The sequence below is a fragment of the Dromiciops gliroides genome, chromosome 5, assembly GCF_019393635.1.
Source record: "Dromiciops gliroides isolate mDroGli1 chromosome 5, mDroGli1.pri, whole genome shotgun sequence".
Classification (NCBI taxonomy): domain Eukaryota; kingdom Metazoa; phylum Chordata; class Mammalia; order Microbiotheria; family Microbiotheriidae; genus Dromiciops; species Dromiciops gliroides.
Genome location: NC_057865.1, coordinates 216,782,096 through 216,798,160, shown reverse-complemented (window position 1 = coordinate 216,798,160; position 16,065 = coordinate 216,782,096). Strand labels below are relative to the sequence as shown.

Sequence of the window (16,065 nt, the reverse complement as noted above, 5' to 3'; positions counted from 1 at the left end):
CTCTAAAATCCCTTCTAACACAAAATCTAGGATCCTTTGTTCTTTAGGTGGATGGGACTATTGACCCTGCGTTTTTCTCTAATACCCTTTCACCAACCCCGTGCCACCATGTAAATAAGAATTCTCTTTCAAAGTAAAGGCATTTTAAGGCTTCCTCAAAAAAAAGGCTTAATACCAAACAGTATCATTAATCATAGAAATTGTAGACACTGTACCAGTAGGGAGTTATTTGGTAATGGATGTGTCTTTGCTGGTACCCCTCCAAACAAACAAAGCAGCAGCTTTGTTTGTTTTTGACTCCAGGTAACCTGATGTCTCCCTTGGAATAAACTGTTCACCTGAAATCTCATAACCATGATGATTGACTCAGTTTTTGATAGTCTTCATCTTTTCAACTTCCTCAATTACCTCTCCCCTCTTATAGCAGGCATGGAGCATGGAGCAATAAACTATTCCCAGAGCCTTCCTTCCTAATGAACTCAGATCAGAACTTCCTGGCAGGAGAAACTTTGCATTTCTCACCAGTGGCTCTGCTTGATTTCAACTCCATAGAACAGGACTTAAACTTTTTCCACTCGCAACCCCTTTTTGCCAGAGAATTTTTTTACATGGGTATATAAAATAGGTATGCATAACGTTTTACTGTTGCCAAAATTTTCATGACCCCCCACATTCAGTTACTCAACCTCATATGGGGTCATGATTCACAGTTTAAGTTTTGCCATAGAACATCATATTCCTTGGTACCAGCCCCCTCCCCATCTCCACCTCCTCTTTTTGGCTTCCTTTTATGTATAGCCTCCTCCCCATTCTATTGCAAACTCCTTCAGGGCAGAAACTGTCTTTTGCCTCTTTTTGTATCCTCAGTGCTTAGCACAGTATTTGACAGATTTATAAAAGGTAATAAATAAATGTTTTTTGAATTGAACTGAATTGTGTGTGAGAAGAAGCACTACATACTGTATGGAAAGCCAGCCTCAGAATCCAGAAGACCTGGGTTCATGGCCCACCTCTGACACATATTGCTGGACAAATCACTTAACCTCAAAGTTCAAGACACCTCTTGAAGACTGTTACAAAACAGGTTGTGATCTATATTGGCAAAGGGAGTTTTCTCTCTGGGCATGTACTCACAGTTCTGGTATAAAAATGCATTTGTGACACCCAAAGCCCTCTCTAATATTTTAAGGCTGAGAAGCCATGAACAACCAGCTATGAAGAAAGATTGAGTTTACAGGCATAGAATCACTGTGGTCATCAAACACTGCTTACAAGAAAGATAATTTGCTATACATTTAATGAGAATTATATGCGCAATTATGACTGTCACATAATAATTATCTATAAAGAGTGAGAAAATTGCATGGGTTACTGTAATTAATGTTAATTTTATTATTAATTACAACTGTAGCCGTTGGCTAGGGTAAGTGGAAGTTTGCAGTTTACCAGAGGTATCTGTTGCAGCTGCATGCTGAGGTCTTACACCATTATCCTCGATAATGTGTACATCCATCACACATGGGGAATATCGAGGATAATGGTGTAAGACCTCAGCATGCAGCTGCAACAGATACCTCTGGTAAACTGCTACAAGTCCCTTTTCACATGCCCCAGGGTTACCATAACTTTTTTCATATTCAGTTCAAATGAAAAGCAGGTCCAGTGCTATGCATTTATAAATGTGTATTTAGGTACATGCATTCTGGAAGATTAGTAATTTTCATAAATACTACCTCTCAGCTGTGCCCTCCCCTTCCAGCCCCCTGTTTTCCTCCTGTTGAGGGAAAAAAAGGCTATTATCCCTTTTGGGGATCCCTTTCTCAATTCTCAAACCTTTTATTAAAAAATTTGGACAGAAATCATTACAAAAAAAACATAGTTTGCTTGCAGCTTTTATATAGCATACACACAGATATACTTTTAAGGAAATAGTCTTTTAATTGCAGACTACAGTGTGGAAAGTTACTAGATTCCCTTTTACCTTCCTCCCCTACCCTCTGCCCATCCCTGGAGTCTTAGGATAATGAAAAGAAAGTCAGATGTGCAAAAATAGGTATAGGCTCAAAAGACCAAGTGCTCAGTAAAGGGACAGAAGGAGCAAAGACAGTGTCTATAAATATATTCATACATGTGGATCTTCATCTCCTTTCTTTAATGTCTTTGGAGTACAAACCTATGGTCTGGGCTGGACCTGACTCAAGCCAATTCCTTGGTAGTTTAGGTTCCATTTTGTATCAAAATGAGACACTTGGAGGTCATTCAACAGCTAACAGAAGTAGATTTACTAAGCCTCTACAGGAAAAGGATATTCATCAAGGATAGGCATTAAGAACTCCTTGAGTTAATTGAGCTGATCTAAGCTCCTATCCACATTCACCAGTCAAGCATCTAAGGGCCCCTCCAGCTCCAGGGCTATTTTGATGATGAAGAAGTGACATCAACAATCTGAGGATTAGTTCCCTGAGCCAACCAAATTTCCAGGAATGTCTCAATACCTTTTAAGGGAGAAGGCATTACGTTATTGTTCCTACCATAGGTTAGTCGTGGCATCATTGGGTCAAAGGTTATATACAGTTTAGTAACATTTTGTACTAAGTTCTAAATTGTTTTCCAGAATGATTGAACCAATTCATAACCTCACCACTAATGTGCCTACAACATAGGCTTCCAACCAGCCTTAGCTGGTCATTAACTGTCACTTACTGTCATCCATGATTTATTTGCTCTTCTTGGGTCACAGTTTTCAGCAGTACCACATGGCTGCTTGTTGAGAAATGAAAATCTACCATTCCTTTGATAGTCCTGCCTGGTCAGGTATCCTCTTTTCTCCGGCAAAATGGAATTCACAGACTCCTGCCAGCTCCCTTGCAAAGAAGCTGTCTCTCCCAAACTATTGAGACCTTGAAGAACTTGAAGGTTAAGAGTGATGGCATTCTCTAGCTTGCCCCCTCAAGTCCTCCAAGTCTCCTTGGTCCATCTCTTGAGTGTGGTCTGTGCCTGAGATGAGGGTTTCAAAGCTAGTAGTTTGTATCTGTATCGTGTTTAACAGCTTGAAGGTCTCACAGGATCCTCTTAACTGTGAATTAAGGAATACAAGAACAAAATACAGAATAGATAAGAAAGCATAGGTTCAGAGAATCACTACCAAAATTATACTGCCAACAAGTAGCAGAGGTGAGACCAGAGCTCTGCTTATTCTGACTCTTGAGTCCAATGCTCTCTTTACCATACCACACTATCTTTCCCTCACCAAAATGCAAATTTTAGGTTTTTCATCTCATAGATAGTCCTGTAGTCTCTCTATCCAGAGAAGCATTCATTTTGTTCAGTTGTTTTCAGTTGTTTCTGACTCTCCATGACTCTATTTGGGGTTTTCTTTCTTTTCTTTCTTTCTTTCTTTTTAGAATAAGATGGTAGTTTATTTAGGGGCAAGGGAAGGGAGGGGAAGGGAAATCATGAAAGAAATCCTTGGACTTCTCATGGGGAGAGAAGTATGGCACAAAGCACGTGGCTTTGAAATACCAATCTCCATTTTTTTTGGGGGGGTGAGGCAATTGGGGTTAAGTGACTCGCCCAGGGTCACACAGCTAGTAATTGTTAAGTGTCTGAGGCCAGATTTGAACTCAGGTACTCCTGACTCCAGGGTCGGTGCTTTATCCACTGTGCCACCTAGCTGCCCCTGGGGTTTTCTTGGCAAAGATACTAGAATGGTTTGCCATTTCCTTCTTCTGTTCATTTTATAGATGGGAAACTGAGGCAAACAGGGTTAAATAACTTGACCAGGGTCACAGAGCTGGCAAGTGTCTGAGACTGGATTTGAGCTCATGAAGAGGAATCTTCCTGATTCCAAACGCAGTGCTCTATCCACTTCATCACCTAGAAGGAGCATGTTATAAAAATGGAAAGAGTCTAGGACTAGGGAAGCTATTGGGTCTAGTGGAAGGAGCACTGGCTTTGATAGGTTCTGATCCCTGTGTGACCTTGGGCAAGTGACAGCCTCCCCAACCTTTAGTTTTCCCAACTGTAACATCAAGCGTTTGGACTGCATGGCCTCAGAGCTTTAATTCCATGATCCCATGATTAGGAGGTTTAGACTTAGGAGTCAGAACACTTAGGGTCTTTTCCAAGGCTCACCAGCTATGTGACCTTGAGCTTCTATGAGTCTCATCTGTGTCTTTAAAATGAGGCCAATAAACCCTATTTTGCCTACCTCACAAGTATGTTCCAATGATCAGATGAGAAGATTCCCTCTCAGCCTAAACAAAAACTACTACACTATTCCATCCACCTCAGTGCCTTCCCTCCCCTGTCCCAAGTTCTGAAATTCCTTCCATTCTGTCCACTGTGCTCCTTAGGAAGTATTCTTTTTTTTTTTTTTTTTGGTGAGGCAATTGGGGTTAAGTGACTTGCCCAGGGTCACATGGCTAGTAAGTGTCAAGTGTCTGAGGTTGGATTTGAACTCAGGTCCTCCTAACTCCAGGGCTGGTGCTCTATTCACTGCGCCACCTAGCTGCCCCCTTAGGAAGTATTCTTTTTTTTTTTTTTTTGCAGGGCAATGGGGGTTAAGTGACTTGCCCAGGGTCACATAGCTAGTAAGTGTCAAGTGTCTGAGGCTGGATTTGAACTCAGGTACTCCTGAATCTAGGGCTGGTGCTCTATCCACTGCACCACCTAGCTGCCCCTCTTAGGAAGTATCCTTAACAAATTTCCTTTCATTTTAGATTTTTTCCTCTTAAATTCATTCTTTCCATCTTCTGACATTCACTGAGATCCAGCTCCTCACATCCCACCCTCCCTTCCATCCCCCAGACAACACTATATCCCTGGCCTTCCTGTTTAGTACTGTATTCACTCACTTTCAGACCCTGGGGTTCACTGGACTAGGAAGAAGAGTAAACAGACTTATTACTTAGAACCAACACTTCCATATCTTCCGTATGCTGCCTTTATTCAGCAACCTCTCCTTTGAGTGTCATATCATCCAGATTCATTACCCTCTATAGGTCCTGGTAGCAATTATCTCCCAGCCTCCAGGGCATTTTCTCTCTTTTCTCAAGGACTTCGGTACATGTCTTAGTCTTTCTCTTCACTCTAACCCCTGCTTGTGTTCCCTCAAATACCCTGGCTTCTCAGATCATCAATGCCTTCAACTCCCATGTCCTTCACCTTCACTTCACCTAAGGCATTATCCATGATCAGGTATATTCTCACCATTCCTTATTCCTTCATCTTGGCAATCATCTCAAGTCCTTCCATCCCCTCCATGTTTTCCCAGGCCAATACTCCTTCCCATCCCCCACATACTTTAAATTTTTTTATATTTTTAATTTTTTCCAATTTCATGTAAAAAAATTTTTAGCATTAATTTTTTGAAAGATTTTGAATTCCAAATTTTTCTCCCTCCCTTTCTCCTCCATACCTCCTCCAAGAAGGCAAGCAATCTGACATACATTATACGTGTACAACAATATATAAAAACATATTTCCACATTAGTCATATTGTGAAAGAAGAAACAGAACAAAAGGAGAAAACCATGAAACATCCCCCCTCATGTGAAAATAGTATGCTTCAATCTGCATTCATATTCCATCAGTTCTTTCTCTGGATAAGGAGAGCATTTTCTGTCATGAGTCCTTTGGAAGGAACTGTCTCGGATCATTGTATTGCTGAGAAGAACTAAGTCAATCATAGTTGATTATCACACAGTGTAACTGTTATTGTGTATGATGTTCTCTTGGTTCTGCTCACTTCAGTCAGCATCAATTCATGGAAGTTTTTCTAGGTTTTCCTGAAATCCACATGCTCATCATTTCTTATAGCACAACAGCTTTCCATTACATTCATATACCCCAACTTGTTCAGCCATTCCCCAGTTGATGGGCATCCCCTCAATTTCCAATTCTTTGCCACTACAAGAAGAGCAGCTATAAATATTTTTGCACATATGGGTTCTTTTCCCTTTTTTATGATCTCTTTGAGGTACAGACTTAATAGTGGCTCAAAGGGTAGGTATAGTTTGATTGCCCTTTGGGCACAGTTCCAAATTGCTCTCCAGAATGGTTGGAAAACTTCACAGCTCCATCAGCAGTGCATTAAGGTCCCAATTTTCCCACATCTTCTTCAATATTTATCACTTTTCTTTTCTGTCATAGGAGTCAATCTGATAGGTGTAAGGTGGTAGATCAGAGTTGTTTTAATTTGCATTTCTCTAATCAGTAATGATTTAGAGCATTTTTTTTCGAATGACTATAGATAGTTTTGATTTCTTCATCTGAAAAATGCCTGTTCATACCCTGTGATCATTTATCAATGGGGGAATGACTTGTATTCTTATAAATTTGACTCAGTTCTCTATATATTTGAGAAATGAAGCCAGGCCATTACTCTTGCTTTCTATTCACTTTCTTCTCTTCCCAGTTTTTACCCTATGGTTAACCAGTGTAACTTTACATAGGCAATACACTCATATTGTTTCCTATGGTAATCTAGGGCTATGTTTCCATATTTCTTTATGAATTCCTAAAATTGTAATAATTCTCTTATTAACAAATTAGCTTGAAAGCCTAATCTTAGGTCATTAAAAGATATTTTATAAACTGACTAAACCTCTTTCCCCATAAGCTCAATTTTCCATGTATCAAAACTTTTAATCTTGACTAGGCTCAAACATTGAAGTTACTGACTACAAAATTTATTAACAATGTAACAAATAATGACCCAAAGACATAGAAAATAATTTACAATGTTTAAGCTTTGAGGAAGATCATAGCTTGATTCACCTCAAACTATCACTGTAAACCAGAGATGACTTCTGAAAATACTGTCCCACCATTCAGTTCATTCCAGATATGAATTCAAGTCTCTTTTCAAGAATTCTCTTCTTCCTCCTCATAACATAAAAGTAAAAGCAATTTTCTCCAGGAAATAAGTTCTCTTCATTTTCTTTCTCTGTCTTCTCCATAAATGCTAATAGTCTTTCCAGAATAGACACGTTATGGAATAGATGGTTAATTTGCTAGCTACTCAATGTTCTGAAGTCTTCTTAAAGATACAGTAAAGGATTTTTAGCATCTGTGGGAAAGGTTATTGAAGCTTTGGTTACACTAGGATTAAATCAAGGTGTGTTTTTTTGTTTGTTTGTTTTAAGGAGATATGTAGGGATGTTTCTAAGCAGAAAGAGAGAAGAGAAAAAAAGGGGATGACAGAAGGGCCAAGCTCAGGAGGAGACAAGACAAGTTGGGGATCAAGGGTACAAAGAGAGGAGCTGGATTTGAAGGAGGGTCACTTCTTTAAAACAAAAGACTTTGTTTTAATCAATCAATATTCACCATCTCATCCTTGCACCCCAGTCTCCTCCCCCTCCACTGAGAACTCAAGAAAAATAAACCCCATTACAAACATGTCTAGTCAATCAAAACAGATTTCTAGATTGGCCAAGTCCAAAAAAAATATTTATCTCATTCTGCATTGTTCACCTCTCTATTACCAGGTGGATAGATTTGCTTCATGATTAGTCCTCTGGAATCCTGGTTGCTCATTATTGCTGATAAGAGTTCAACACAATAGTATTCCATCACATTTGTGTGTGTGTGTGTATTCTTTCTTTGATCATTTCAGATGGGATTTAGGCTAAAGTGTTAGCTACTCCCTCTCACCCCCTCCTCCTTGTTTGTTTAGATGTCTACTTGTGCACCCTGATTATGTAATTTCCCCCAACCTTCCTTTGCCTTCCCCATCCCCATCTGATTGTATTCTCTTCCTCTTTCCATTTTTTCCCTCTTAAGATCATCAAGATATAATAGGATATTCCCATGTTATTGTTCAGTTGTTTCTGACTCTGTTACCCCATTTTGTTTTTAGTTTTTTGTTGTTGTTGTTGTTTTGGTGGTTTGTTTTTTTTAGTCAGATACTGGAGTGCTTTGCCATTTCCTTCCCTACCTCATTTTACAGATGAAGAAACTGAGGCAGACAGGGTTAAGTTACTTACCCAGGGTCACACAGCTGATAAGTATCTGAGGCCAGATTTGAACACAGGAAGAGGTGTTTTCTTGATTCCAGGCTCCAAGCACCGCAACGCCTCATTGCCCTCATACTCACTGACCTTATCTAATAAAACTCCCTCTATGGCCCCTGAGAATGATCACTCATATAAGGTCTCCGTATCTGAATTTAAGAAGTTTATCCTTGTTTAGTTTTTTACTGTTATTCTTTCAGGTTTATCTTTTTATGTTTCTTTTCACTCCTGTGTTTGAACTTCAAAGTTTCTCTGCAGCTCTGGTCTTCTCATCAGGAATGCTAGAAAGTCCTGTATTAAAGCCCCCTCACCTCAACCCCATAGCATTGTACTTGGTTTTCCTGGGTGGGTTATTTTGGGCTGTAAGTCTATATCTTTTGCTTTCTGGAATATCATATTCCAACTTTTCTGCTCCTTTTTAGCAGTGGCTGCTAAATTGTACATGATCCTGAGTGTGGCTCCTTGGTTTTGAATACTTTATGTCTGGTTGCTTGAAGTATTTTTTCTTTGACCTGGAAGTTGTGGATTTGGGCTATAATGTTCCTGGGAGTTTCATTTTGGAATTTCTTTCAGGAGGTGACCAGTGGAGAGAGAACCTCTTGTTCCATGGACTCAAAATGCTTGACTCTTGTATTTTGTACACCTTTCAGGCAATCATACTAACAACGTGGTCTGCCATAGACTATCATTTGGGAAATTCTGCCCATTTCTTTCTCAAACTTTTATCAGACATCCTCCATGCATGTGTAGATTGTCTAATGATTTCATAGACATGGGAAGACAAACATATGGATTGGCAATTACTAATTTTTCTCTATTACTTTTATTGGAGTAATGATGTCTAAAATGTTTTCCAAGCCTTTATTTTGATAGATACATATGTATGTGTATACATGTATGTGTGTGGGTATATATAGACAATATACCTATAGTATATATGTACTCATACTCAGAGTAACTTTTACCTAATAATGAATCATTTCTTTTACATAGACTTCCAGGGAGAAGAAACACTATAGATTAGGTATTTGGAAGATGGAGGAAATAAAGGGGCCCTAATTGTTATGAGTTTTCTTGTTTTTTTTTTTTTAGTGAGGCAATTGGGGTTAAGTGACTTGCCCAGGGTCACACAGCTAGTAAGTGTTAAGTGTCTGAGGTCGGTTTTGAACTCGGATACTCCTGACTTCAGGGCCGGTGCTCTATCCACTGCGCCACCTAGCTGCCCCTATGAGTTCTCTTTTGATCATTATAAACTAAAACAGTTCCTTTTTTTCTCCTTCCCTACAAAAACTTCTTTTCCCACACCTTTAACAAAACTGTGGCAAAAGAGAGCACCCAAGGAAGGAGGACCTGGATAGAAAAGCCCTTCTAACCCCATGTATCAACTGCCATGGCAGAGCTTGGAGCATTAAAAGGAGGGTAGGAAGAGAAAGAAGCAGAATTAAATGAAAGCTGTTGAAAAACTCTAAAACCTGTTCCAGCTCATCTCAAGCCCTGTGCCCTTCTCTCCACCATTATACAGTGAGCTCTTAAAGAGTAGGTGTCCTGTTCTTTATCTCTTTCTTCCCTGGGATCTACCAAACACAGCACAACACACAGAGGGCTCTGTTGGATATGAATGTTCAACAAACAAGCCTAACAGCTGCTTCGAGTAGTTGCTGTGAACCTGTAGTAGGCAATCTGGGAAGTTTCACAAACTCTTTATAGGCCAATGTCCAACTGCACCCAGCATAGGGAGAAGCCAGGGAGTTTATTACAGGCCAAAAAAGACAATGTTCTTTGTTTCTTCCAGGGTTGAGATTACAGAATGTCAGGGACTGGAAGAAGCCTTAAACATAACAGTGTGGTGGAAAGGGCATTGGATGTGGAAGTAAAGGTCCTGGATTCGAATTCCAGGCAGTGAGGTACAGTCAAAAAGCATGATGGTCAGAAGACCCAGGATAGATTTCCACATTACCTATGTGACCTTGGCTAGTCACTTAAACTGTCTAGGCCTCAATTTCTTCATCTGTAAAATTAAGAGGGTTGGATTAGATGGCTTCAAGTTTCTTCTATCTCTCAATCTATCATTCTAACACTGCTCCTTTACCATTTGTATGACTTTGGGCAAGTCTTTTGACCTCTTTGGGAGTGTTTCCTCATCTATAAAGTGTTTGGAGTAGATGTCTCTCTAGAAGATGTCTTCCAACTCCACATTTTGTGCATCAGGTTCAACCCTTTCATTTTCCTTATGATGAAACAGAGCCTCAGGGAGGAGAGGGGAGGGGAGGAGACTTGCCCAAGGTCACTCTGCAAGGTAAGGGAAAAGCTGGGATTCACACCTGTACCCCCAAGCACATCAAACTGCAAATTCTGGTGTTAGAGGCAGCTTGGAGGCATAGTGGATAAAATGCTGGGCTCAAATCTGGCCTCAGACCCTAGTTGTGTGAATGTGGGCAAGTCCTCTGTCATTCCTTCCCACAGCTAGGGATATTTCTATGGCCCGAGGTGGCTTCAGTATACCTCTCAAATATTTTTATAAAATAGAAAACTGTGACTTTGTGTTATGTGTATACACACACACACACACACACACACACACACTTAATTATAGGATGTATGACATAAGAGACAAAGAGCTGACCGCACAATGTGGCCGTGACCTTGGACAAGTCATGTAAGGGACCTCGCAGCGCCCCAGGCAAATATCTTAATTACAAACTACAGAACAATGACTGATCTGCATTGATGGAGGGAGTTTGCAATAAAAAAACCCAAAACCCAAAACCAAACAACGAACTCCCCTCTAAAACTCGCATTGGCAGGGAGAAGGCCCGACGGGAGGAGTGGGCTAGCAGCAGGGTCCCCGGAAAGGCGCGCGTGCCCAAGGCACGGGCACGGACGCAGCCCCGGGCGTGCGCAATCCCGCGCCGGGGAACGTAAGAGGCACCGGGAAAGGCTGTACGTGCTCGCGCCCTCCGGCGATGGGCGGGGCCGGGGGCGCGGCCGGGAGCTAGGCTGGGGCGGGGCTGCCGGCGCCGTAGGTGCGGCCGCCTGGGTTGCTACAGGTGCGTTGCGGGAGCCGGAGCGCGAAGTAGCCGTAGTGGGGTGGACTGTAGCGCGGAGTTTGAGGCAGCTGGTGAGCCCGGTAAGTGCCTGCCCTCTCCGAGCCTTTCTTCTTTTAGTCTGAGGGTCGAAGGCGATTCTTCTGCTGGGGAGGCCTTGGGGTGGGGGAGGTGGGGTGCGAGGCAGGTGCGCCCCTCCTAACTGCGCATGCCCCCCAAGGGGGTAGTGGGGAGAAGTGTCCACTAGATGGGCACGGTATTGCGGGGGGGGTTGGGGTAGGGTGGGGATAAATGGAAAAGCTTTTGGTTGTTTGGGGGAGGGGGTTGTGGCTAGAATGACCCGCTCTCGCCCCCCGTGAATGTCGATTTTCTCCCTCTTACCCAGCTTTAAGGTTTGAGCAGGAAAGTAGAAGCCAACTAGAACTCAAAAACTCTATCCAGGTTGGGAATGAAAGTGAGAAGCCAAATCTCCCCCCCCTCCCCCCTCCAAGTTATCCTTACCTTTCTTGTATACCCACTTATCTTTGATTTCTCTCTCCCACACGCCTTCAAGTCTTTGTAATGGGGAGCCCTTTAGATGTTTGAGACATTCCAGCCAGGAAAAGCATGTGTCTATCTATGTGAATGTGTGTACGTCATATTTATATAGAATTGGACATTTCAGTAGAACCTATTACTTAGGTATCTAGGTGTTAATATAAGGTAACAGTATACCCATGGCTACACCTACTAAAATCAAAGATGAAGACGTTAAGAGTAGACCCCCCTGGCACGCCTCTTTTGTCCTTATTGGTGCTTATGAGTAATTGTGTTTAATTGATACTGTTAATAGAGATGTTAATTTCCCCATTCCTCTATTCTTAACTCTCCCTCCCCGTTTTCCCAATCTAATAAATTTTAGTTTGTCTCACTTTAAAAAATATGCCAAAGGCATAGTGCCTTAGAGAATGCTATTTTTAGGAAAGAAGGACTTTCTTTGTATGGAAAGTATTCCTCATTTCATTCACAGCATAATGTTGAAACCAAAAGAGACACACATGTAACTTCACATCTTTTATTAACCTATGGGTATTGGTATTAGGTAGTTGCTTTGGTGAAGAGAGGTGATATTTTACTTCCTATTCAGACCATATTAATTTTCACCTTGTGAATAAAAATGGATATTTAGTAAATCTGTTTGTCATTTCTATATTTCTTGACTTGTCTTTTCTAAATCTGTCGACAAAATCAGGCTAATTAACCTGTCTCCATCTCCATCCTGCTATTAAGCCTATGAAGAATTAGTAAATGTATAGGCCTGGTCATTTTCATTCTTAATTATGCCCTGGAAGTACGTGTTACCTACTGGTCCCTGAACTATAAGCTATCTCTGGCAAGAGAAATGGATTGGCAACATTAGTAACTGAAAGGTGGCTGGTGCCATCTTGTGAAAAGGAATTGTTGCCTATTGGTTACTTCCATCTATGAATTTTAACTTTGTACATTCAGGTTTTGTTCCTCATTTAGGTTAAAGGTTGAAACCAAATTCCATGTCTTAAAAAGAAAACTTTGGAAGTGAAACTTTTAACTGGAAGCCCCAATGCAATTAAGTTCTTGACTTTGTAGATGATATCTTTCTTTTTTTTTAAATCATAAAAGTATTTTATTATTTTCCAGTTACATGTAAAGATAGTTTTCAACATTTGTTTTCATAAGATTTTTAGTTCCAAATTTTTCTCTCTCCCTCCCTCCCTTCCCTATTATGATATCTTTCTTATTGTGTCTTTATTAAACAAAGTCTCTTCCTAGCTGAATATTCTTGTGCTTGTTGGAGCTACTTTCATAGTTACAGTTTTAGGGATACCACATGTACTATAGATCTTGTAGGAGTAGGAGAATGCCACTTTCAAGGAATAGGGTTTTTTGGGGGTATGAAAAGTATTAATTTCATTCCTTCCTTGTATGAGTGTTGTACAAGAAACACACATGCATCTTACTATCTTGTATTAGTGGATGAATACGTATATTGCTAATAAAGTTTATATAATGAGCATATAGATTTTAATAATGTTGATAATTTTTCCTTTTGTAATTTGAGCTATGGTACTCTAATCACAAGGTGCATCTCTTCTCTCTTCCACTGTCTATTCTAGGAGGAATGTATTCTACATAATTTGTGTGTTTACATTAATGATGCTATTTCTCAAACATTTTTCACATTAAATTCTAATTATTTGGGTTGCCATTTTTTCCTTCCTTGTTTTGTCATCAGTCTGCAATAATGAACATAGATACTCTATGTTCAAAGAAGTACATTAAAGAGAAGGAATACACAAAGATCCAAGAGAAGGATAAGGTGTGTTGAAGTGGAAAGAGTGCTAGATTTGTTGTCTAAGGACCTGGGTTTGAATCCCAGTCTTTTTTTATCTGTAAATTTAAATTGTTGGGCAAGATGACTCTTCAGATCCTTTTCAGCTCAAAATTTATAATCCTTTGGTGAGAACTAGTTAGTAAAATGACCTTCAGGTCACAATTTTAAGATTTTAAAATTTTTTCTTATTTTAAAATTAGTTTTGAACTTGAAAAACATTAGCAAACATGAACATTTTCACATACAGAGTCCTGCCTCTAACACAAGGCTGTGACCTTGGATAAGTCATTTAAATTCCCAGTGCCCCAGGCAAATCTCTTACTTTATAAACTACAGAACAATTACTAACCTGCATTGGTAGGTTAGTAAAAAAAAAAAAAAGTAGCACTAACACTAACAACCCTGCTTGTCATGGTCCCCTTCTGAAATTCCTTCTGCTCTTCTGCATATTTTTAAATGTTTCATTGTTGCTCTTTTATTTCTTCTTTTATATCATTATTATTTCTATATCCACTTCCTTCCTAACTCTCTCTCCCCCAAATAACAAGTGTAATCAAGCAAAAAAAAAAAATTCATACATCAGTTGTGGCTGAAAATGTTATACCTCACTCCTGGCAAGATGTGGGAAGCATAATACAATCATTAGTTTTCTAGAGGTGTAATTGGGCATTGCATTGATCAATATTCCTGTTTTTTGAATTTTTCCTTTGCTATATTATTTTAGTTATTGTATTAAGTTATCCTCTGGTTCTGCTCATTCTGTATCAATTCATGCCAATCTTCCCAGGTTTCTCTGAAACCATCTCCTTCATCTTTTCTTTCAGCACAATAATATCTTGTTACATTTGTATTTGATATTTTGTTCAGGCATTCCCCAGCTGATGTACACCCACTTAATTTCCACTTCTTTGCTACAACCAAAGTGCTGCTGTAAACATTTTTGTACATATGGATTCTTTCCCCTTATCTGTGATGTCTTTTTGTATATATCTATAAGTCATATTGCTGGATCAAAATGAATTTGGAGAATATCATATCAGCTGGATAATCCTCAGCCAACTGAGAAATATTTCATGACATCATACTTAAATGCCTACTACTCTGAGTAGATCATATAAATGGGTTAAAACTATCACCTTTCTTTAATGGAATATGTTCAGCTTTTAGTTTTTCTTAATAAAAACATTATCTTAAAAAACAATGATTTAGGGGGCAGCTAGGTGGCGCAGTGGATAAAGCACTGGCCTTGGATTCAGGAGGACCTGAGTTCAAATCCAGCTTCAGACACTTAACTAGCTGTGTGACCCTGGGCAAGTCACTTAACCCTCATTGCCCTGCAAAAACAAAAAAAACCCCAATGATTTGAACTTATAAATATGTCAGAAGAGCTATACTTTCATTGATGCAGATATACCTTCTACCACACCTTCCATAATTTTTGTGAGTTATAGTGACTAATAAAAATTAATTGCTGAGTGGTCAACCTTCTAGTGATGAATCTCTGGGAAATTAGGAAGATGGAAGACCATAGTCAAAACCTTTCTCTTCAGATTGGTAGGACCTACCAGAGCTTTTCTTCCCCATTGGCATAGCCACTGAAAATCTAGAGTAATCTCCAGAACAATATGAGGCATCAGAGGAAGATTTTGTTTATGATTTGGTACCATGTGAAGCTAAAATACTTAATATTTGGTTGTTTGGTTTTTTTTTTTAAGTGAGGCAATTGGGGTTAAGTGACTTGCCCAGGGTCACACAGCTAGTAAGTGTTAAGTGTCTGAGGCCGGATTTGAACTCAGGTACTCCTGAATCCAGGGCCGGTGTTCTAGCCACTGTGCCACCTAGCTGCCCCAATATTTGGTTGTTTTTAAACTGTATTAAACTTTATAATTGCATATTAAATTTTATTAAACTTTCAGAGTCTAAACTCTTTACTTTGTACCAGCTTTGTGGATACATACTTAACAGCTGTGATCAAATAAATGTGATGATGTGGCTCAATGGCAGGCAAATGGTACTCTTAGTACTGTGACACTGACACAGTTACTCTGTAATTGGACTCTGAGTCCTCAAGACTCAAGCAGGTGATTGTATTGATGCAGATGTCTGTTCCTTTCACCAAAAGGGCAGGGTTTTAACCAACAAAAAATCCATTATTCTGCTTGTTAAATGCTCCCTTTACATTTAAAATCTGTAGACTACCTATTTCTATTCATTATACTTTCTCATAGTTGATATGCGTACCATGGTACCATAACATTTTATTCTTTACTTCTTAAATGATTTGTTTAATCATGCTATAAAATGTAGAAAATCTAGGCTCAAGAAGTGTTGCCTTTTAGAGGAAAGGAGGAGAAATAGAACTTTTCCCTTCCGTTAGCCTTTGTCCCCTCCCACTGACCCCATACTTTTAAGAGCAAGTATGGAACTCTTTATTCCCTTGTTTATTCAGTAACAAATCTAAACTTTAGAAAACTTTCCAACAACTGTAACAAGTCTTTTCTTGTTACATACTCTTGGTTTTAGATTTCCAAAATAACTTTCACTTTTTTCCTCCAAAGTTGAAGAATAATATAATGTAAAAAACACAAGATCATGGCAGTCTAACAGGAATACTTTTTAATCATTGTATATGACAGTTTGACTTGTTTTGGGTTTT

The 16,065-nt window shown here is 39.6% G+C and overlaps 1 protein-coding gene across 2 annotated transcripts in view; it reads left to right on the top strand.

Moving 5' to 3' along the window:
• Positions 1 to 11,013: 11,013 nt before the first annotated feature.
• Positions 11,014 to 16,065, top strand: part of LIMA1 (LIM domain and actin binding 1) — a 133,348-nt gene continuing 128,296 nt past the window's right edge. For both annotated transcript variants that reach the window (XM_043966038.1, XM_043966037.1), the window contains exon 1: positions 11,014 to 11,142. The gene's annotated coding sequence lies outside the window, so the exon portion shown is untranslated. The remainder of the gene's footprint in view (positions 11,143 to 16,065) is intronic.